Consider the following 24,062-nt stretch of genomic DNA (forward strand, 5'->3'; position numbering starts at 1 on the left):
TAGCAAATAATAAGCAGTCACTTTACTGACTCTAAATATTCCTGAGCCTGGAGACGGGAACGGAACCATTTGTGCGATCCATCCTGCAGTGTAATTCTGAGCTTCGCCGGGGACCGTAGAGAAAATCTTTTTGTAGAGCTCTGACATGACGTTTTTGAACTTAGCACGTTCCCTCATAATATCTGCTGAGAAATCTTCAACGATTCTAATCTTTTTTCCATTAAAGTCAATCATACCTTTCCAACGAGATTCACGAATTATACGGTCCTTTGTTTGAAACTCATGAAAAGTGATTAGAGCTGAAGGAGGTTTGCTTGTAAATATTCTGTTCCCAAGTATTCTATGCGCTCGGTCGAGCATTGGTGTCGATTTTAAAATATCAGGAAATAGCTGAACCAGAAGGTTTGCAAAAAATTCCGTAGGACGATCGCCTTCAGTTAACTCTTCAAGACCAAGAATTCGTACATTATTCCTTCTACTTCTGTTTTCTAAATCAATAATCTTCTGTCTTAGTCCATCGTTAACCTTGGATTATTTTTCATAACGCTTTTGCAGGTCATCCATTTTCTCATCCAGAATCAAAAAGATTTCTTCATTCTCTTTTATTAATTTATCATGCTCAGTTAGGGTTCCTTGAATAGAATCCAGTTTTGTGCTTAATTGCTTAATTTCAGAGCCAAGTCGTTGAAACTCTTCGGAGGATTCCTTTCTGAATCACTGAAATTCCTCAGAGGATTCTTTTCTGAATCGCTGCAATTCCTCGGATGCTTCCTTTCTGTGCTTTTGCATCAATTCAATAATAGAATCCAAAGATGCAGGAGAATCTTCTTCTTTTTTACCTTTAGCAGTTCTCATAGTCATAGTGTCAGATCAGGTTGGAAAGTAGGAAAAGTAAAGTAAACTAGGAGCAGCTGTAAAATGCTGTTATTCCATCCACCGCCAACAGGAAGCTGTGACCATGGGTTTCTAAATGCTCATATATCCTATCCCTAAGAACTTTCTCCAGCAATTTCCCTACAACTGACGTGAGACTCGAGGGTATATGTTCCCTGGATTTTCCCTTGTTCCCTTCCTAAATAGAGGTAGAACATTAGTCACTTGCCAGTCCTCTGGGACCTCGCCTGTGCCTTGAGAGGACACAGAAGTACTGGTCAAGGCCCCAGCAATCTCATCTCTTTCCCCCTTCAATAACCTGGGGTAAATCCCATCAGGCCCTGGGGACTTATCCACTTTGATACTCGTTAAGAGGCCTAACACTTCCTCCTCCTTGACCTCTAAGCAATCTAATGTATTTATACGCTCAGCACTGATCTCCTGATCCTCCACATCCTTTTCATGGTAAATACTGAAGCAAAGTTTTCATTCAGTACCTCACTCACATTCTCTGCATCGAGGCAAATGTTCCCCCCTTTATCCTTGAGTGGTCTCACCCTCTCCCTAGTTATCCTTTTACTCCTGATGTATGTATAGAATGTGTTGGAATTTACCTTAATCCTCCCTTTTCATGGCTCCTCCTGGCTTTCCTAATTCCCTGCTTTACTTTGTACTCCTCATGTGCTTCATTTGAAGCTTTACATACTTCTCCTTTTTCTTCTTGACTAAATTCATCACCTCTCCAGACATCCAATGTTCTCTTATTTTTCCATCCCTGTTCTTCATACCTTTCATATGCTCTGTGCAATTGATTTTTAAACATCATTCATATGTCTGATGTGGACTTGCCAGAGAAAAGGTGTTCCCAGTTAGCACTTCTTAGTTCCTGCCTAATAGCCTGGTAATTTGCGCTATTCCAATTTAAAACTCTCCCACAAGGACCATCCCTGTCCTTCTCTATAGCTATCCTGAAAGATAAGGAGATGTGGTCACTGTTCTCTAACTGCTCACTCACTGAAAGGTCATTCATCTGGCCAGGCTCATTACCCAACAGCAGGCCCAGTATGGCCCTTCCTATTGTTGTACCAGCCACATATTGATTCAAGAAGCCTTCCAGGATACACTTAACAAATTCAGATCCATCTAAACCCCTTGCACTAAGAAGATCCCAGTTTGTATTAGGGAAGTTGAAATCCCCCGTGACAGCAACCCTATTATTTTTACACATTTCCTTAATTGGATTACATATCTGTTCTTCAATGTGCCGGTGGCTATTAGGATGTCTGTAGTACAATATCATCAGGGTGATTGCGCTATTCCTGTTCCTGAGTTTCGGCCAAATGGACTTAGTGTCTGACCCTTCCATTGTGTCTTCTCTGAACGCAGCTGTGATATTGTCCCTGATCAGTAGTGCAATTCCACCCCCTCTTTTACCCTCTCTCTCCTCGAAGGTTTAGAAAAGATCAAGATGTTGTCTGCATGGATCTTAAGAGGATACGTTGAGTAAGCTAGGGATTTTCTCTCTGGAGCAAAGCAGGACGAGAGGGAGCTTGATAGAAATGTTAAGATAAGAGGCATAGATCGAGTGGATAGCCAGAAGCCTTGTCTTAGAGTGGAAATAGCTAATAAGAGGTAGCATATTTTAAAATGATTGGAGGAATATCAGAAGTAAGTTTTTTTTACACTTAGACAGTGATGGGTGCTTAGAATGTCCTGTCTAGGTTGTGGTAGAAGTAGATACATTAGGGGCATTTAAGAAGCTCTTCGATAGGCACATGAATGATAAAAAAAAAATGGAGAGCTATGTTGATGTGAAGGGTTAGATTGATCTTAGAGCAAGTTAAGAGGCCACATCCTGGGCCGAAGGCCCTGTTCTGTGCTGTATTCATAACCCTGTGTAATCAGAGGTGTACAGACATGATGGGATATAGTTGGGCATCGACACTCCACCTTCTCCATCCCTGTGTCCTCTTACAATCATAAATAATATTAAAGATATACATACATGTTAACATGCCTGTTGAAAGTGCCATCCAAACGAGATCACAGTGAAATTTCCCAAACTTCGCTGGCTATATTTTGGGTTGGCTTATTATCTAGATTCCAGCCATTTCTCACTGACTACTCTCAAATCTGATTTTCCACGTTACTTTGGGAGAGCATCATTTTTCTTTCATTATTTAACCTCTTCCATCAATAACTTAATAAAATGGAAGTGTATACTTTAACCAGTAGGAGGTAGTGTCTCACCCCACAGACTGAATCCTCAGCTTCCAGTCTGTAAAAAGAAAACTAAAACAACAGTGACATTAAGTGTTAGGTGGGAACTGCAATAAAGGCTTTATTTTATTGAGAGATACAGTTCAGATTAGGCCCTTCCAGCCCAATGAGCCACACCGCCCAGCGAACCACCTATTTAACACAAGCGTAACCACAGGACCATTTACAATGACCAATTCACCTGCTAACCAGCACATCTTTGGACTGTGTGAGGAAGCTGGAACACCCAGAGGAAACCAACTGGTCACAGGGAGAACGTACAAACTCCTCACAGGTGGCATTGGAATTGATCTCTGAACTCCGGAACACTCTGAGCTGTAATTGTTGCATGCTAACCGTGATGCCAACGTGGCACCCAGACTGACAGATGTTCTTCTTTCTGGTCAGAATGTTTTACCACTAGAACAGTTTAGGGAAGTGGTGGATGAGTGCAGTCTGAATCTTTAATAAACCTGCATTAAAGTTCAAAGTACATTTATTATCAAAGTATGTATACATTATACAATCTTAAGATTCATCAGCTAACAGGCAGCCATAAAACAAAGAACCCAAAAGAACCCATTTTACAAAAAAGACCATCTGACACCCAATGTGCAGAGAGAAAAAACACATCAAGCACACTGTAACGGCAAGCAAAGAGCGGTCTGAACTTAAGTCCACAAAGAGAATCCCTTGGTTCAGCACACAACAGAGTCGTGTAGCAGCAAGCTGTACTGGCCTATCCCTCGCCTCAGGCCCCGACTCCCTGACCTTTTCAATCTGGTCCGGCACCTAAATCAATGTCCCAGCATCGGGGTCCATTGCCTCAATTCGGCCTGTAGCCGATCTTTTCGATTCAGCCCTGTCCATCCAAGCATCAGCTTTAGTCAAATCGGTACACTATGGTGCCTGGGCCTTGTAGCTTCAGTTCAGCCTTCGGCACCATGCTTAAATCAATTGAAGCTTGGGGTCTTCTTCGCTGTCAACGACAAGCTCTCTCGCTTTACCTCAGTTCTGCCACATCAAATTACCTCCAAGTCCAATGGAAAGTTACAGACTATGACTTGTGATGATATGCATTACAGATTGTTTACAGAAATGTACAATTCTTTTTTAGGAAAAGTGATATATTCATTATACTCATCTCTTTCAACCAGTCAATGACGTAACTTGGCTTCCAAATCTAGCACTTATACCAGCTATTTGGCGGGAAGTGAATCAAATTGGTTCCAGAGAAGATGTTTCAGGTGCAGAAAATCTGAAATGAAACCATTAAATTACTGGAATCAATCAGTTGGTCAGGTGGCATCTGTTGCAGAGAGACATTAATGTGTCAAATTTTATGGCCTTTTGCATTTGTATTTCTATTTTTAGTTTTAGAGAAAGAACAGCTGCATGTTTTGAAATATTATTCAAGATTTGTAGTGAAACTTAAAGGTTTGTCTTGTAATTCAGAATCAAAGCCAACTGTCCTACAACTTTCCCATGCCAGTCCCTGTTCGGTTTACTGGATGCTTACTATGAAATTTGCTATGCATATTTTTTAATATATTCCTAGTTTTCAATAATCTTAAACAACAGGAATTCTGCAGATGCTGGAAATTCAAGCAACATACATCAAAGTTGCTGGTGAACGCAGCAGGCCAAGCAGCATCTATAGGAAGAGGCGCAGTCGACGTTTCAGGCCGAGACCCTTCGTCAGGACTAACTGAAGGAAGCAATAATCTTTATCACTTTAAGATTCATTCTCATAAGGTGGAATGACATCATGGTAGCACTAGTTAAAGAAACTGCAACTTACTGTCAGCTAATTCAACATAACGACTCCAGATCTGCTGGAAAATTCAGAGCATTTATGCGGAGACATTTGCATGAACTAGATCCCATTGTGCTACCCTAAATATCTGGGTAATGGAAAAGAATCCTTCACATCTTTTCTCAATTTTATTTGTTAACTTCACTTTGTCCAGTAATTTTCAGGACAAGATGAGATTAGTTCAGCTATTTGGATGTTAGGTTTGGAGAAATGTACAGCTGTTGCTTCATTGTATGTTTGTATTCTTAGATATAAAGAGAGAGAGAGAGATTAACTTTATTTGCCACATGTACATCAAAACATACAGTGAAATGCACCGTTTTACATCGACCACCAACACAATCTGAGGATTGTGCTGGAGCAGCCTGCAGGTGTAGCCATGTTTCTTGTGCCCATCTAGCATGTCCCCAATTCACTAAGCATAGCCATACATCTTTGGAATGTGGAGAAAACCAGATCACCTGGAGGAAACATACACGGTCATGGAGAGAATGTACGAATTCCTTGCAGACAGTGGCAGGAATCAAACTGTGATCACTGGCATTGTAAAAGGTTTATGCTACCTAATTCCCATTCCCGTCCGTCCATGGCCTCCTCCACTGTCGTGATGAGGCCACAGTTAGGCTGGAGGAACAACACCTTATATTCCGTCTGGGTAGCCTTTAACCTGATGGCATGGACATCGATTTCTCAAACTCCCTTAGGTGCTTCCCCACCCCCTCCTTTTTTCTTTCTTCCATGGCCTTCTATCTCTTTCACCAATCAACTTCCCAGCTCTTTACTTCATCCCTGCCCCTCCAGTTTTCACCTATCACCTGGTGTTTCTCTCTTCCCTCCCCCACCTTTTAAATCTTCTCCTCAGTTTTTTTCTCCAGTTCTGCCGAAGGGTTTTGGCCCGAAACATCAGCTGTACTCTTTTCCTAGATGCTGCCTGGCCTGCTGAGTTCCTCTGGCATTTTGTATGTGATGCTACCTAATACACTACAGTGACACCCCATGTTTGAGTAAAATATTACCCATATTTTAGATTTTTTTGTATGAATCTGTTTTTCATTGAAAGGTTTATTTCAATGAAATTTATGAAATTAGTTAAGTGAGTCTAGAGCCAATGTCAGAGTAAGTAGTGGAACATTCTTGTCTAAGGTGAGGAAATATTAGAAAATTATATTAATGCAAATACCTGAAATCTTAAATAAAAATCCAATAACTGTTTCAGCAGCGGTGATAAATCTTAGGAATTCTCTATCCTGGAGCCCATAGAAGCTTGGTCATGGAGTTCATTCAAAATAGGGATCAGTAAATTCCTGTATGTTGAGGCATTAAAGCCATGGGCAACTGGTAGAGGAAAATAACACTGAGGTAAAAGATCAACAGAGATCTTGATTAACAGTCTGTAAGAGGAACCGTATGAATAAAATCAGAGTAGAGTTGAATCCGGTGTAGAGATTGAATGGTCTGGACGACCTTGTGAAAATAGTCAGGAGGGGATAGAAGGAATCAAGTATATGGTTAATAATACTCCAACTATCTGAAGAGTTAACTTCTAGAAATTGGGGATTATCTTGGACAGGATGTTTCAGGTTAAGATGGTGGTGGTGAACCTCTGTGACTTTTGGCTGATGGCTTACGAAACAAGGACAGCAACCAAATACTTTGTTAACTTCACGTTTTCTGACAAATGATCATTGCAAGTAACTTCCCTTTGGACTTGGAAGCAATTCGACGTGGCAGATCCGAGGCAGCGGGCCTGTCGCCGAGAACGTGGAAGAACATGTAAAACCGGGCACAGACCGAACTGAAGCTGCAGGGTTCGGGTGCCAGACGCATCTGAACATGATGTGTGGATGGAGATTTATAAGCTAAATCAGAGTGACGAAGTCTGGCGTATCCAAGTGGCAGAACCTGTGGTTCGGACGGAAGGTTAAGCACTGGGCCAGATTGAAAAGGTCAGGGTGTTGAGGTCCCAAGTGAGATACCTCGCTTCGGTCGCTGCTTGAAGTGGCAGAACCCGATGTTTGGATGGAGCCAGACCACATTGAAATGGTCAGGATGTTGGAAGGGGCAGGGTGTCGGGGCCCGAAGTGAGGTAAGGCCTGATTAAGATCGCTGCTCCACAGTGTTTACTGACTGAACTATGAGCCCCTCTTGCGGACTTCAGTTCAGGAACACTAATTGCTTGCAGTTATTGTTTGCAGGATTTTTTTTCATTGAGCATTGGGTGTTTGGTCTTTTTAATAGGTTATTTTATTTTATTTTCTTATGGACATGATGTGTTTTTTAATTTTCTACACGTTGAGTGTTAAATAGTCTTTTTTCAACTATATGGGGTTTGTTTTTGGGTTTCTTTGTTTTGTGGATACCTGTTAAAAGACAAATCTCAAGGTTGTATAATGTATACATAGTTTGTTAATAAAATGTACTTAGAGCTTTGGATGTTTGGGCAACACAGAAATATTGGCGGCATTGAGCAAGGTGACAATTGAACATAGATGGAAACAGGTGTCGTGTACAATGATGTCGAGAAGCAGCTTGCAGCAAAGGATGTCAAGGTTGGGATATTGAGAAGCTCCAATGATAATTGTGAGACCACATATTAAAGCCTTTGCCAGAAATTTTATTCCCTCCTCCTTGTGGCAAACTCCTCCGCTATTCCTATCAGTGTTAGAGTTCATTAAGATAAGTAATTACTGTAAAGTAAGAGATGTGACACATGGTGTGAGTCTTTGCTGCTTGATTTTAACCAACATTTTACTATTTGAGATAAATTGTTTGGGGATTTACTCCACATGCACCTTGTCATTCTGCATTTTTACCACAATAACTGCATACCATTTAACAACCAAAGTGCAAACATTTTCAGACTGAAGTCTTGTCAAATGGTCAGTAATATTCCAGGTCCTTGTATTTCAATCTCAACATTTTAATGAGTGGTCCGCCAAGCTGGTGAGAGCATTTTGTCAATCATGCAAATGATGTGGGTTAGGTATCAATGTTGCCCAGTTGTATGGCACCCTTACTATTCAGCAGCCCTTCTTGTTTATAACATAAATGTCAAAAGATTTTTGTGGTTGAGTGGGCGAAGCGGTCCCAACCCTCCAAGCAGACCATTGCCTTTGTCAGAGCTGGGGAGCAGCCAATACCTGCCAAAAGAACATCTGCAGGCATTCTGACCTCTGCAAGGGACTGGCAGCTGTTGGTGGACCTCGAAGGGCAGCTGAAGTTCCCCAACCATATCGCAGCCACCACCCTGCGACCAGACATTGTCCTAGTGTCTGAGTCTACTGAGCAAGTGGTGCCGCTGGAGCTGACAGTCCCATGGGAAGATAGCTTGGAAGAGGCCTTTGAAAGGAAGCTCTCCAAGTATGCAGGACTGGTCAGCAAATGTCAGCAGGCTGGATGGAGAGCGAGGTGTCTCCCAGTGGAGTTTGGTTGTAGGGGATTCGTAGCCCATTCTTTAGATAGAGCCTTCAGCATTTTGGGCATCGAGGGAGAGAGGAAGAGGAGAGCCATCTGCAGTACCACCGATGCGGCAGAGAGGGCCTCAAGATGGCTGTGGCTCAAAAGAGGGGAGCCATGGAGTCATAAGTAGCTAGCCATCTGGACACAAGCTGGGGTCTGATCAGCCCCGGCTGGGTCACCTGGAGGAAGTTGTATGATGTTGAAAGACCCGAAACACCCGATGATTCCGGGAACATCACTGAAGATGTGTCCAGATGCATCAATAGATGTATGTACACAGTATGTTGTGAGAGTCAAAGGTGCACTGAATGTTTGCTCTAATCTTATTGAATACAGGGGATTGGATACAGGGGATGGTATTACTCACACCCATAGAGTCTATGACTCTGTGACTTTTACATCATTTGTTCTTGAGTTTGTTACGTACCCCGTAACTGGGTTGCCAAACCAGCAGAAATGGATCACTCAGTTGGAGTCTGGAGTACTAGAACTAAGAAAGTTTTATTAAAGAAACAAGCAACACAGTAATCGAAAGGATAATAAATGCAACAGTTCAGTGATGATAAACACACATGTGCACAGCATTAAGATAACAGCATCAATCAAGCTCTATCGTTGTCTAGGGGTAAATGACCAATTTCAAAATGACTCAAAGTTCAGTCCAGTTAGTAGTTCAGTTCGCAGTAATCGTTGCCATGGCGGTGGACAACGTGGGGGAAGAGAGACATAGAATAGGAACAACTGATCATTCAGAACGGCTTCACTCACAGACCAGCGGGATGGCTCACCAACAGCATTTGGGCGGGTCCTTGGTGATGTCACCTGAGGTCACCGACTGTGACCCCTCCTCCAGATGTGGTCGATCCTCTGCAGTGAACCCGGCACCCAGGCAAGGGCGGACACACACCGGGTTCCCGCTGATCGTACCTTTCCACCCTTGCCGTTGTCTGGCACTTCTCACCCACTCGTGAGAGGCGCACCACTTCCAGGGTCTCGTTACCTCGGGTGGCGTGTGTGTCTGTCTTAGCGAACCTGTCCCTTTTTATCCCCCTGCTGGGGTATCGCCTGTCCATCACTTCAAACAGTTCAGGGTTCAAAGGGGGGGAGCCGCTCCAGACAGCTCTCTCTCCCACATCCCTTCATTACACATCTCCAGACGCTGCTCCATTGTTCCTTATCTCTCCTTCCCCTGAGGGCAGGTGGCAGACCAACTGCTGATGCCACTGATGCTAGCCCAGGCCAGCAAACATCTTAACTTTATGTGTATTCTCGTAACAAGTTCAACATGTATTATAAATAAAAATGGACCATGGTATGCTGGACTGAACCCAGTGTGGAGAATTGTTATCCATAGTGCCTGCATAAGTACATTAACCTGATCTGGATGTAGAGGGTGGTCTTAGTGGTCCTTTGCCTCCATGACCAGTGAACTGGCTAGGCCACATCCTCTGTATGCAGAGGCCAAACCTTTAATGTTCTTGATAGGTTTTGACAGACTAGGGTCGGAGGTCAGTCTTCTGTGAAGGTGGTTATGGGTTGCAATATTCTTGAAACACTTAAGAACAACTAAGTTGAAGTGAATAACTTGAAACAAGGTTTTCTTTTTTGATTAAAAAAGGACTTAAAATACAAAGTACTGTTAAGTAGAATAAACTGATACAAATAATTGACCAAAACCTTGCCTTCCATTTTCCCTCCTTATCAGGCCAGATCTCATTGAAATCAAAGTCAGTATCGAGTGTATGCACAAGTACATTGCATCATATCAGCGCTATTAACAAGAAAAACATACACACATCTTTTACAAGAAGGAACAGACAGAAAAAAGTCATATTTGGTGCAAAGTGATCAAAGTAGTCACTGTGTTGCAGAACTGTAGTGATTAGGTTTGTACTGGCTAGTTTAAGAACTGAATGGTTGAAGGGGGTAGTATTGTCCTTGAGACCGGTGGAGAGGGACTTCAGGCTTCTCAAGGCATGTGAGGTGATTTGTCCTGTGTATCGCTGATGAATCCCTGTAAAATTAGGTTCTACCATTGCTCTTCATGTGAAGTCCACAATGGAGTGTAGTTACAGATTCAGCCACTCAAATACTCAGCGTGTCTGTGTGGAGATATGAGATTTTCCTGCGGTTCTGAACAGTGACAGTTTGCTGTGAACGCATCAGGTACAGCTAGTATTTGGAGCAACCTATGAGGCCATTCAGCCCGTCGTGTCTACTTTGCCATTCCATCATAGTTGACATATTATCCCTCTGAACCCCATTCTATTTGCAAGTGAGTAGAAAGGCAGTAACCAATAAAGGAATTTGCATAAACAGAAGTTAAAGGTCATTTGAACTCTCAGAATGACTTGACACTTTTTATTTTAATTGCCCAATTTTTTAAAATATGTAGTTATATATTTTTTAAATCTGAGCTGAAAGTGCTGTGTGGCACAAACGAAGTCATGCTGGTGGAATTACCTGAATCATAGAAGGATATTGCAGCCCTTGCTGATGTCATTATTGGATAGGACAGCACCCTGTGAATCACAGAAAGGTTTCACGTTACCGTAACTCAATCATGCTGTTCAAATGTCTTAAAGTGCAAAAGTGAAACCTAAGCAGTTCATGTCTACAAAATCCAAAGCTTGAATTACAGCCACCAATTCAGCTATTATTTCTGGAGATAATGTGTACAATTTTTAGCAACTTCATTCAGTTTTGCAAGGGATAATGGTGATTATGAAGTTGTAATCACATTTTGGGATTTGGAGAATTAAAGGAAAACTGCTTCAAAATATTCCACAAGTAGAGCCGAGAAAGATTACTTTCTATGTGCTTACATTATATGCTTCAGAAAGGTATAAAAATTGCATTTTTTCTTAGGTGCTTTTTGGTCAATTGTACTTTGGAGATGCAAACTCCTTCAACCACTAACTCGTGTAATTGTGCTATTTTCTGTAGCTCTTGCATTGCTCCCATTCAGGTTGTTGCCTCAAAAGAATATGGTGAAGCCATTACATACTTTAATAACCCATTTGAGAGGGACAAATTTTACTTTATATTTTAACTGTAGATGAGTGCCTGCGTTTCTTTGACAATTTATTATTGAATTCTTTTGATATTGAAGATTTAAGAATTGTTGCTTGTGATTACATTGAGTTTATATAAGTTGATGCAGTAGTTTTGTTAATTCTCTGACACTTATGCTGATCGGTTATTACTTTTTTAAGGCTCTTGTTTCTGGAATAGCTTGACCACATTTTATTTCACTTTAATGAATCAGCTGAATTTACAGCATGTTTGACAAAATATTTTCTAAATGTGAAATGCTTCTCCATACAATGCTCTGCAGCTCTTCTTCAGCTTTTATCATCCTACATGTACTATAGGTTATGAAAAGATGGGCCTTGAGCTTAACATCTGAAAGACGTCCAGCATTTGTCCTCTACAGATCTACCCTTGTTTGCATTTCACTGCCCTCCAGTAATCAAGGCTCACAGAGTGACCCTGGAAAACCATTGACCTCACTCAGCTCAGTTCATTCCTTATGGCAAAAGCAGACATTAATAATTGGGTTCATCACCAGCACAGTTTTTGGCTAATTGAGGAAAAGGTTATTTGAAGATCAGATCCTCAGACTTGTTACAAAACTGCTGATCTGTCAGCTAGCAATGATCCACGCCCCCTTGTGTGCTTCTGAGACTAGAACCACCTCCAACAGGTATCTCAAGGTACTGTGAAAATAGCATCTATGCTGTGCCTGCAGTGTTTTTGGAATTCATCAGAAGGCTGAACAAACGAATGCCAGTCTTTTTCCTAAGCAAGCATCCCCAATGTTGAAACCCTGGTAGTGAAAGCCACATTATTCACATGCCTGAAACCAGACTCCCTAAACAGATGTTCTATTTGTCATAGGAAGACAGGTGGACAAAGAAAGAAAATCCAGAAAGAGCTCAAAGCCTCCTTGTAGGAATGCAGTATCCCACCAGCTCTAGGTAATCTGCGGCCCATGACCCCTCAAAGTGGGAGAGGGAAAAAGCATTCAGAATAGTATTGAGGTCACACATTGGGAACATCTGGAAGCCCTACATAAGAAGCAGAAGGGGTCATCCACTTTACATCCTTCACATCAGCCCCATCTGTGGAAAAGTCTGCAGTTCCCACATTGACCTTATTACTCATAAAATCCAAGAAACCTGAGTGGAAATGTCATCCGTGATCACATACAAGTGCTGCCAAAGGGCAAAGATGAACACGATTTGTTGACAATTTATCACTAAGTTACCAGGCAAACCGTGAAGTTGATTGTAAGGTGCCTATTATCTTGAATGTTTGGAATAATTAGTTTTATTTTAAGAGGAAAGATTCAGGTTGCTGGTAGATGCATTGAGAAGTTCTCTTAACATTCTCAATAAGAAATTTTAAGAGAAGTAGAAACTAGTTTGCTACTAAATTTGCAGACTTACTAAATTCTGTTGAGGATGTTGTAGAAAAAAACAAAACCAGTGAATCACTTTTGAATTATAGTCACCTTTTTTTGTGGACATAATGTAGACTGGCACAGTAGTGCTGTTGGTAGAGCTGCTGCTTCTTGTATCCAGTGGATTGGGTTCAATTCTGACCTTGGGGGTTGTATGTCTATAGTTGGCCTGTTCTCTTTATGATGGTGTAGGCTTTCTAACATTCAAGGACATCTAGATTGATAAGTAAGTTGGCCAGTGTGAACTACCCCCGTTAGTTGCCCTTGGTATGTATGTGAGTGGTAGAGTCCGGCGAGGGGAGGGGGGGAGAGAGGGTTGGAGTTGATTGTAGGGTTTATATGTTCTAGATCAGCGGTTCGCAATCTGGGTACCTGCTTAATGGTATTTGTCCAGGGCATAAAAAGGTTGGGACCCCCTGTTCGAGATTAATTATGCTGATGTTCACCTCGTGGTTATAACATTTTGATCGGATCAAATGGTGAATTTAACAATTAACAGCACTAACTTTTCTTTGCAGGATGATTTTGAATGCTTAACTTTTATGTAGTTACCCACTGCTAGTCTAATCAGGATTGACAGCCTGAAGTTGGAGTGTGGATGTGCAAGAAATAAAGGCATATTTTCCTACTCTGTTCTTCAGTATCTCCTCTTTTCCTTGCCGAAAATTTTTTGCCACAACTCTCAGGAGAACAATTAATATTTTGCTTCTGATATGAAAGGAGAATCATTTAAGACTCAACTGTCAATCATGCTTTTCTGATGTGCTGAGAAATAAGGTACTAGTTAGTTTCACAGAGGCAGTTTTAGAGGAACGATGCAGCATCATTGGCGGATCTCTGTGAGAATGTGCTGCATTTCCTCTGTTATTTTGAAAGTGAACCAATTCTATAATGGTGCTTGTCCCCAAATCCAACGTTATGTTGTCTAAACTGAGTGTAAATTTAATACATAATTGGAAATCCTGTTATAGATCAGCTCCAGTCAAGAAATAGTCCTTTTCCTTTGCCTTTGCCCTATGAAGTACTGACTAGTACTTGTTCCTTTTGTCACTGAACTTTCAGCTTTTAGTATATGGAATATGTAGTACAGTAATTATGTTTCCGAATTCCTGAAGATGAATGTGAAAATAGATGGATTCTATCATTTTCTCTGGTTGAACTATTGCATTCTGCAACATAAAAAATTAATTTAGTTGACTACAAATTATTTTAACAGAATCTTATACCACTAATACAGCAAAGTTTCACTTTTACTATATTTTATTTCATCAAAATATATGTAAGTGCTTTACTGTGTCAAAGTATCAACACTGGCTTTATTTTTTTTAAATTGAATTGTGCCTTATTGTTACAGAGGCAGGAAATTGAATTATAATAGAGGTGCTCATATGTCAGAGTAAGAACACTAACCTTGTATTATTTTCACCAAATGCTGTTAATGACTTCCTGTCATCCTTTTAGAAACATACAGATGCATCTGCTGGTGTACCCCAAGCAACAACGCATTCTAGAAGCTGAAGCAGCTTTTACACCATGCAAATATTCTCCTATACTTTAACATTAGTCCAAACAGAAGGGCTTTAATGTAATAAAAGACATTAGAGCTGTCATTTCCTTGCTTTTATCAATAACACAGCCAGCAAACCTCTTAATTCACATAAAATTTTCAACTTTACCAGGTCTCCAGCAGTAACTACTGCAACTCTAAATATGAAGGTTATTACAAAATGGATAACTTAAAAATATTGTTAAACAGTAAAAGATACTAACTTTGAATGGTGTGGAGAAAATATCTCTGTAAATTAAAATTCACATTGCAATCAAAGTAAAAATGTGCAATTTGCTCATAAAAGATGAAATTAAATGCGAATTCCAAGATCATTTTTGCTGTTGGTTGTTTTTGAAGGGAGATTTTGATTGACCTCTCCCCTTGCTCATCCAGTCTGTATTTATCATAGATAACAAAGGAATGAATTCCTGAAAAGTGGAAAATTGTAACACTAAATAACAAAACCCTTCCCTGAGTTAAGTGATCTGAAATGACACCTAACAAAGCTGGAGCTTTGGATCTAAGTCCCTCTGACTGCTGTTGCTTTTGCCATGTGGTCATGGTTTATGGGGAGATCTTTTATTCCATTGAAGTTATAAGCACCATGGTGCTGGATAGCACTTTTTGTTTCTACTTGGCCCTTGGTGCAGCCTCTCACCTGGGAGTTTGGTCTTCAGCAGTTCAGAGTGTTTGAGTGCAGTGCAGGAGCTGCCTCAGCACTCGTAGAATGAGTTTGACAGCTGCTGAAGACTGCCGCAGGCCCACTAACAGTCCATGGTCACTATTATTCATGCCCTTCAGTCTTTTGAACATAATACTCATTCAACAATGAGATCTCTCTGCAGTTTTGGCTTGAAAACCTGGGTCAGGACTGAAACGGTGATAATTATTTTCCTCCCCAAAGATGCTGCTTGACCTACTGAATTCTCCAGAAGATTGTTGGTTGCCCTGCAGACTCCACGAGAAGTCTATCAGAGCAGTGGAGATAGTTGGCAGTCCACTGAGGGGCTCCGATGACAAGCTAATAAACCAAGCAGGAGTCATAGACCAGACAGTGAGCTCCATGTAATTGAGAAACGTCATCAGCAGGGATGGCGAGGCCTTGACTCTGCGTACTTCCCATGATAGGGGAGGGCAAGGGCAAGTGCAAGGTATAGGTGTGGCATGGAACCACGAGGATGAAAGACAGTTATCAAAGACGGTGGAGTTGGGGTCCTAGGACGCCTGGACGAAATGGGATCTTCCCAAGCACAGGATTACTTGGGCAGAGCTTTAGAGACTGGAGCCCTTCCACATTTCTTACTTCTTACGGTCCATGTATGATGCTCTCCCTACACCATCCCAGCTGCACGCATGGGGGCTGAGAGAATACCCTAGCTGCCAACTTTGTGGTCAGGATGTAAAACAGCTTTAACACAAGGAAAGTATAGGTGGCGCTCTGTGAAGGCCCCGCTGTCCGTTGCTGCCACACTGGAGCAGGAGAGGTGTAAAAAGAGACCAGCTGGCAGAGGGGCAAACAGGGCAGTTATTTTCATCAAAGAGAAGGCCATGCTAGTCCTATCAAAGAGGCCTAAATCCAATCTGATGCAAACTGTTAAGTCATGGGAGATGAGGAAACTGCAGTTCCCGGAGGTGGTGAAAACCACACTTTGACCAGGCATCATACTGTGGTCTACCAAGGACAAGGAAATCATCCTGGTGGAGCTCACAGTACCATGGGAGGAAGGATGTGAGGAGGCTTAGGAGAGGAAGGCAATGAAGTACCAGGCCTTAGCCCAGGTGTGCAGGAACAAAGGATGGCAGTCGTGGCTAGTCCCCTTAGAGATTGGCTGTAGAGGGTTCCCGGCAAGGTCAGCATGGAGGTTGAGTCTGAGCTGGGCCTTGATGAAAAGAGCAAGAACCAAGCAGCTCGCAGGATGGGGTAGGAAGCAGAAAGATCCTCTTGCTGGATATGGAGCAGGTGAGAGGAGTTGAGCTGGAAGTCAGGAGCAGATGGGCCGTGACTAGGCCACCACTGCTGACCCGCCAACTGGAGAGTGTAGTGGTTAAGGGTTGAAACACCATGAAGGTTGGGAACCACCTGACGACATCTACCCCTGGCCAAAGGCTACGGTTACCTCATCAGGTAACTGAAGAGAGCACCCCGCTGTATGATGCAAGCCTGTCACAATATTATTTTCTTTATTCATTGGCATGGTGTATGTGGTACAATTTTTCATGAATCTGTGCTGCACTTCTTTCAAATCAAGGGCAGTGTTATAGAGGACACAGATAATTTTGGGGAACTCAAATAACTGGAAATATTTTCAGCTGTGGTGTGAAGGAAGACAAAAGCATCAGAATATAGGAGCCAGAATAGGACATTTGGGCTGAATTATGTCCTGCCATTCACAATAGTCAAGGCAGATCTGCCCCAGGTCTCATCTCCAATTCCCATACCTCTTAATTATCAATCAATCTATCTAAATCCCCTTTAAATGTCTCCTTTGATATATTTTCTACAGCCATATGGGAAAGAGAATTCCAGAGACTGGCTACCCTCTGCAAGTTGTTCCAATGTACCTCAGGTTTAAGTAACCAGTCCCTAATCTTGCAAATGTAACCCCTCATTCATGATTCTCCCACTAGTCAAAGCATCTTCATATCTTCCCTGCTCACTTTATATTTTCTTTTAATGGAGTCTTAAGGTTGTGCAGCACTGAAATAGGCCCTTCAATCCAAGTCGTCCATGCAAACCACATTGCCTATCTCCACTCATCCCATTTGTTCACACTAAACCCATGTCTCTCTCCTTCTTTCCTGTCCAAATGCCTTTCATGTGCTGTAATGTATCTGCTGTCACAATTTCCTCTGGAAGCCTATACCATGAAACCACTATCCTGATGTGTAAAAACCTGCCCCTCAGATTTTCCTAAATTTCTCCCTTCTTATCTTAATCTATGTCCTCCACTTTTCTTATTTCCCTCCCTCAGGAAAATGGTTCTAACTATCGAGCCTATGAATACCACTCATAAACTTGTGCAAGGTCATCCTTCAATTTCCAACGTTCTAGTGAAAACAACCCATCCTATCCTTCTCTCTTTCTAACTACAGCCCTCCATTCCAGGCAACATCCTGATGAATCTCTTCTGCACTCATTTTAATGCTACCACATCTTTCCTGTATAGTGATCAGAACTGTACAATGTATTATACAGTTGACCAATATATTGTACAGTTGCATCATGTTATAGCAATTGTTGTACTCGATCTCAACCTATGAAAGCAAACATGCTGAATGCGTTCTTCACTATCCTATAGTGAGGCAACCAGAACTGGACACAGTACTCCAAGTGTGGCCTAACTAGAGCTTTATAGAGCTGCATCATTACCCCGCAACTCTTAAACTCTGTCCCTCGACTTATGAAAGCTAACACCCCATAAGCTTTCTTAACAACCCTATCTACCTGTGAGGCAACTTTCAGGGATCTGTGGACATGTCCTCCCAGATCCCTCTGCTCCTCCACCTTGATTTTTGAGAGCTATTAAGACCCTGGTTAAGAAAAAGGAAGGGGTGTATAGCAGGTGTAGAGAGATAGGAACAAATGGGTACTTGAGTATAAGAAATGCAAGTGAATACATAAGGAAATCAGGAGGGCTAAAAGAAGGCATGAGGTTGCTTGAGCAGACAGGGTGAAAGAGAGTCATAATGGTTTCTACAGATATATTGAGAACAAAAGGGTAGCAAACAGCAACGTTGGTCCTGTGGAAGATTAGAGTGATAATCTATGCATGGAGCCAAAAGAGATGGGAGAGAAATGGATTTTGTTTACATCTGTATGTACTCAAGAAACGGACAGTCTACAGATGTGAGGCAAAGCAACAGAAGGGTCATAGACACTATACATATTACAGAGGAGGAGATGTTAGCTATCTTGAGGTAAATTGAGATAAATCCCCAGATCCTGACAAGGTGTCCCCTGAGACCCTATGGGAGGCTAGTGCAGAAACACCCTTAGTGATGTGCTGGAGTATTGGAGGATAGCTAATGTTGTTCCGTTATTTAAGAAAGGCTCTAAGAATAAGCCAGGAAATTATAGGCCTGTGAGCCTGACATCAGTAGTAGGAAAATTATTGGAAGGTGTTCTAAGGGACCTGGATATATAAGTATTCGGATAGACAGGGACCGATAAGGGATAGTCAGCATGGTTTTGTGCGTAGTAGGTCATGTCTAACTAGAATTTTTCAAATCAGTTACCAGGAAAGTTGATGAAGGCAGTGGATGCTGTCTGCATGGACTTTAGCAAGGTCTTTGAAAAGGTCCCACATGGGAGGTTGGTCAAGAATATTCAGTCGCTTGGTGTTCAAGATGAGGACATTGGCTTCACAGGGGAAGCTAGAGAGTTGTAGTTGTTGGTTGCTGCTCCAACTGGAGGTCTGTGACTTGTTGGTGGGCTGCAGTGATTGGTGCTGGGTACATTGTTGTTTGTCATCTATATCAACAATCTGTTAAACTGGATCAGCAAATTAGGAGATGGCGCCAGGACTGCTGGTGTAGTGGACAGCGAGGAAGACTATCAATCTTGCAGCGGGATCCAAGTGGCTGGGCAAATGGGCTGAAAATAGCAGATACAATTTAATGCAGACAAGTGTGAGGTGTGACACTTTGGGAGGACGGTACAGTGTAGGTCTTACACAGTGAGCTGTAGGGCGCTGAGGAGTGTGGTTGAACAGAAGGACCTGGAAATACAGATCCATAATTCCTTGACTGTGACGTCACAGGTGGATAGGGTCATAAAGAAAGCTTTTGGCACATTGCCCTTCATCGTGTTCTCTCTTGGGCTGTCATGTTCTAAGACTATGCCTTATTGTTTTTGAGCTTTTTCATGAGGGACTGTGTCCAAATCAGAATTAGGTTTATTATCACTGACATACAGTATGTCATGAAATTTGTTAGTTTGCAACAGCAATGCTGTGTAATACACAAAAAAAAGTTGCTATAAGTACAAAAATAAATAGTGTAAAAGGGGGATATCAAATGGACCTCCTAGAAATCTGATGGCTAAGGGGAAAAAGCTGTTCCTAAACAGTTGAATGTGGGTTTTCAGGCTCTGGTACCTCTTCTCTGATGGTAGAAATGTGAAGAGGACATGTCCCAGATGGTGAGGATCATTAATGATGGATGTTGCCTTCTTGAGGCACTGACTCTTGAGGATTATCTTGATGGCGGGGAGGATTGTGTCTGTGATAGAACTGGTGTTCTACAAACCTCGGTAGCCCCTTGTGATCCAGTGTACTGGAGGTTCCATACCAGGCTGTGATGCAAGCAGTCTTAATGCTCTCCACCAGAAATATGCAAGACTCTTTGGTGGCAAATGGGCCAGGGCATTTGCTGAAATTAGATCAAAATTATTTACAAGCTTGTCTATTATAATTAACTCTATACCTCAGAATTTCCATGATTGCTCATATCCTGTAATTTAATTAATCTGTGCAGAAATTGTTTAACACCACTTAAAATGCCATCTTTTTCAATTTTATCTTGACTCTTCCTGACTGATTAAATTCTAAATAAATCTTTTCAGGTTAATTATCTTGGTTTTTTCATCTCTTTGGTTTACACAGTATTTAGAAAGATCTCCCCCCCCCCCATTCTCTAATTTCTAAATGTTTATGCTGAAGAATGTTTTATTGAGAAGTGATAATGTGTGTTCCAACTAACTTTCCAAAGGGAAATAGGAAACAAGCATTGAAAAGGGATTTAATAGGAAGGCCTTTCAAGTTTTGAGATGCAATGAAAGGTGAGACTGAATTTGAATTTTTGGCAGTTTCCAGGGAAGAGCACTGGGGCAACCAAAAGACCTGCACTACTATTGGGTGGTGCAAGCTGGAGGCAAAAATTAAAGCAGCTATCAAGGGAACAGAGGACCAGGAATGAGTGAGAAATATGCTCTCTTGCCTTGGACTGTGGGGGCAGGGGTCAGGGGTGCAAGTGGAACATGAGAAGTAAGGAGTGAAAAAAAATGCAGATGCTGGATATCAGAAATTGTGTGGCAATGATCACACTTGCCACTTGCAGTGAGATACCTGTCAACACACACAAAATGCTGGAGAAACTCAGCAGGCCAGGCAGCATCTATGGAAAAGAGTCCTGCTGAAGGATCTCGACCAAAATGTCGACTGTATTCGTTTCCACAGATACCGCCTGACCTGCAGTGTTCCTCCAGCATTTTGTCTGTGTTGTTTGAGTTTCTAGCTTTTGCAGATTTTCCCTTGTTTGTGATGAGATACCTGTGGTGTGTTTTCAACATTTTCTGTTTCACCTTTTCAGCATCTGCAGTTTTTCTTTGCTTGTCACATTCTGGCCAGTCTGAAGTAACTTAACTTTCTCTCTTCACAGTTGTGGCCTGATTTGCTGTGTCTTTCCAGCATTCTATGTTATTGCTGATTTCCATCAAGTATTATATTCTGCATCACAATTCCAGCAGGATTTTCTTCTCTCCTTGGTTCTCTCACTATTTATATATTCTCCAGACAGATCGGTGGTATTAACAAATCTTCAGTATCCTCTAGTCAAAACCTAGCTGGGCTATTTGACATCTTTTGGTCTCCACCCTATCTCCTCCTCTCCTCTGTAAGTTTTCCCTGTTCTGAAGAAATTGTCAACCTGAATTTTTAAATTTGTTTTTCTCTCTCTCTACATAATTGTCTTGCTTGTTGTCCATTTCCAGCATTTTAAATATGGCGTGAAAAGTGTGTTCCTGTTGGGAAGAATATGGGAATTACTTCACTAGGGAAAGGAGAGATGGAAAATAAGCAGAGGGGTGATGAGAAATCTAAATTAGAGCTTTTATTATTGCATGAAAGAAAAAAAAGACAGGATAAATATCACCCCCTCATAGACAGAAAAACGAAAAGGAGGAAATGACAGGAATTAATTACTTTGTGCCTGTCTTCAAAGATGAAAATCTGCAAAGCCAGTTGGATATATTAGAAAATCAAAGGTCTCATGATAATGAGGAATTGAAGAACTAACAATTATTCAAAAAAATAGTGCTAGGAAAGCAGACAAATCCCAAGTCTGGATGATTTCCATCTCTGAGTTTCGAAGTAGGTAATGTTAGAGATACTGGATGCATTGGTTGTAATTTCCAGGATTTTTCAGATTCCGGAATTAGTCCTGTAGATAGGAAGTTAGCAATTTTGAGGAGAGAACGGGAAAAGGGGTGTCTACTGACCTGTTAGCCTAACATCATTGGTAAGGGAACTGCTGAAATCTAATATGAAAGATGTAACAACAGAACACCTTATAAAGAGTAATGTGACTGAGAAGAATTTGCATGGATTCACGTTGTGTTCGACTCATATTTGACATCATTGAAGGTATAACTAGTAGAATATGAAACGTGGAACAAATGGATGTGGTATGTTAGACAGCTTTTGCCAAAGTTCAATACAGGAAGTTGCTCAACGAGAAATCGTATGTGAAAGGAAGAGCAGCGAAGACGTGGATAGCTGACTAACATGGGTGGAGAATTGATTACCAGACAGAAAACAATTCATAGGAATGTTTTTGTCTTCAGATTGGCAAGTAGTGGCTGGTGGGGTAACACATTGTTCATGGATCTAACAATTCATGATCTCTGTCCACAATTTTCCTGAGGAGACCAAATGTCATATTTCCAGCTCCACGTACATTGTTGAATATGCAGGCTCACTGAATTAAATTATGTCTTTAGACTGTCTCTGCGAACTGTGAATTAGTCTGGTTGCTTCCCTTTCCTTTATTGACTGCAATAACATCAAAATGACCAAGAAACGTAGGTTGTGTCGACTCACTCTAATTTTACCTGGTATCTAATGGTTGGTAGAATATCGGCAGTGTTCTAGGAGCCGAAATTGAAGCCAATTAAATAGAAAATGAGTAATACTATTATGTAACCATTTTTGTTATTGAATAATTTTGAGTTCTTTGATCCTTTCCTTTGTTGTGACATTAATTCATAGACTGTCATTTATGCATTGATAATATGAAGTTGTGAAAAATGTGTGCTCTGTTAAGTGCAAAGGAAACTCTCTCAGGATTAGTCATGTAAGTGCTGACACCTGCAATCGTTCTTTCAAAATAAGTCAATGCTAGTAATCCTAAACTATTCCATTCAGTGCTGGGGAAGTATTGCCAGTACTAACTTTTGGGCTGCAAACTTTGAAATATAACACAGTGTCTTCATATTTTATCGGGTTTCAGTCAAGTTTTGTTCAAAATTTTGTAATATTTCCTGTAATAATATTAATAATAAATGCTTTAAACAGAGCCTTGCACTGACAATAATATACCGTTAGGGTTTTAAGCAGTTGGTAGAAGTGGTATGTATGCTTTATTCCTCCCTGTATTTGGAAAGTATTGTTAAGTGAGTTCTTAATTATGCCATATATCCTATATTTGTTATGTCACTGAGCAAATTCTGGCAATTACAAACTAACTGATAAAATCTAGAATTTTACTTTTGTCATCTTGATTTTGTTTAATTTCATTCCCTTGTTCTTTGCTTTAAAAAAAAGTTGGCTCCTCTAATGCTGGTCAGGATCAGTGCTGAAAGAGGACAAAGTCTCAGCTTGCATTGTATGGTGTCTAAAGTTACGGTGAAGGCAGAAAATAGCTAGTTATCCACAGCTCAGTGTATTGTTAGGAGTTCATGCTATCAGTTTGACATTTAGAACAGGACTTGGTGTCTTCATGAATTCCTCTTCGTATTACCAGTGGCTGTTGATCTGCCAGTCTCTAGGCACAGACCGTTTCACAAACCATAACATTTTTGTGAGTGATTGATTTGTATTATGTGTCTCAGCCATCAGAAGAATCTTGGGATGTAGCTTGTATGAACTGTAACACAATCCTTTACGAGGAGTTTGGTTACATTTCTTCATAGACCTGTTGGCGATACTCAATCTGTTCGGATTTGGGAATGGAGCTTATCTGATACTTTCCAAAAAAACCTTCATTTTCTCTATTCCCATGTTAAATAACACAACACATCTGGTAACACTGTAGGAGCATTGTCCTTGGGTTACTGCAGCAGCTCATATTGCTACAATATTTCCTCAAGGATCTAGTTACTCAAAGGGCAACATGACTGATTAAGAACCATGTTTACTCTGGACTCCAAACTTAAACCTTCTGGATTCAAGAGAGAAAGAGAGTTTTTTAAAAAAAAATATAATATAACAGTGCAGAATTGCTAAGAATGGTGTTGGTTGATGTGAATTTGTTGCATAATTAATATTTCTGCTTTCAATTATAACACTTGCAGTGCATGATACATTTTATTACTGGATAGGCAATGTTTCTGGTAGAGGACGTGTGGCATTATTTGCAGAAATACAGGAACTTTTTTATATGTAAGAGGACAAATGAGCTAAAGTTTTTTTCATATACTGTCACATGAGTGCTCACACCAAATTGCTTTCCCGATGAAAATCCACTAGGTGAGTCAAACGGCGAAATATGTAAATATAAACACAATTAGTTCAAAATTCTAATTGATTCAGGATTGAAATGACCCAAATTAAACTGCTTAAAATCTATATTGACAAAGATAGTTGAAGTCATTTTTTCATGATTATTCAACCGACAATATTTTCTTAAGATATGTGGTATTAATT

At 41.0% G+C, this 24,062-nt stretch overlaps 1 protein-coding gene across 2 annotated transcripts in view; it reads left to right on the forward strand.

Moving 5' to 3' along the window:
- pdss2 (prenyl (decaprenyl) diphosphate synthase, subunit 2) overlaps positions 1-24,062 on the forward strand; it is a 233,194-nt gene that overhangs the window by 162,665 nt on the left and 46,467 nt on the right. The gene's annotated exons all lie outside the window — the stretch shown is intronic.

This window comes from Mobula hypostoma, chromosome 2 (assembly GCF_963921235.1).
Source record: "Mobula hypostoma chromosome 2, sMobHyp1.1, whole genome shotgun sequence".
In the NCBI taxonomy this organism is placed as follows: Eukaryota; Metazoa; Chordata; class Chondrichthyes; order Myliobatiformes; family Myliobatidae; genus Mobula; species Mobula hypostoma.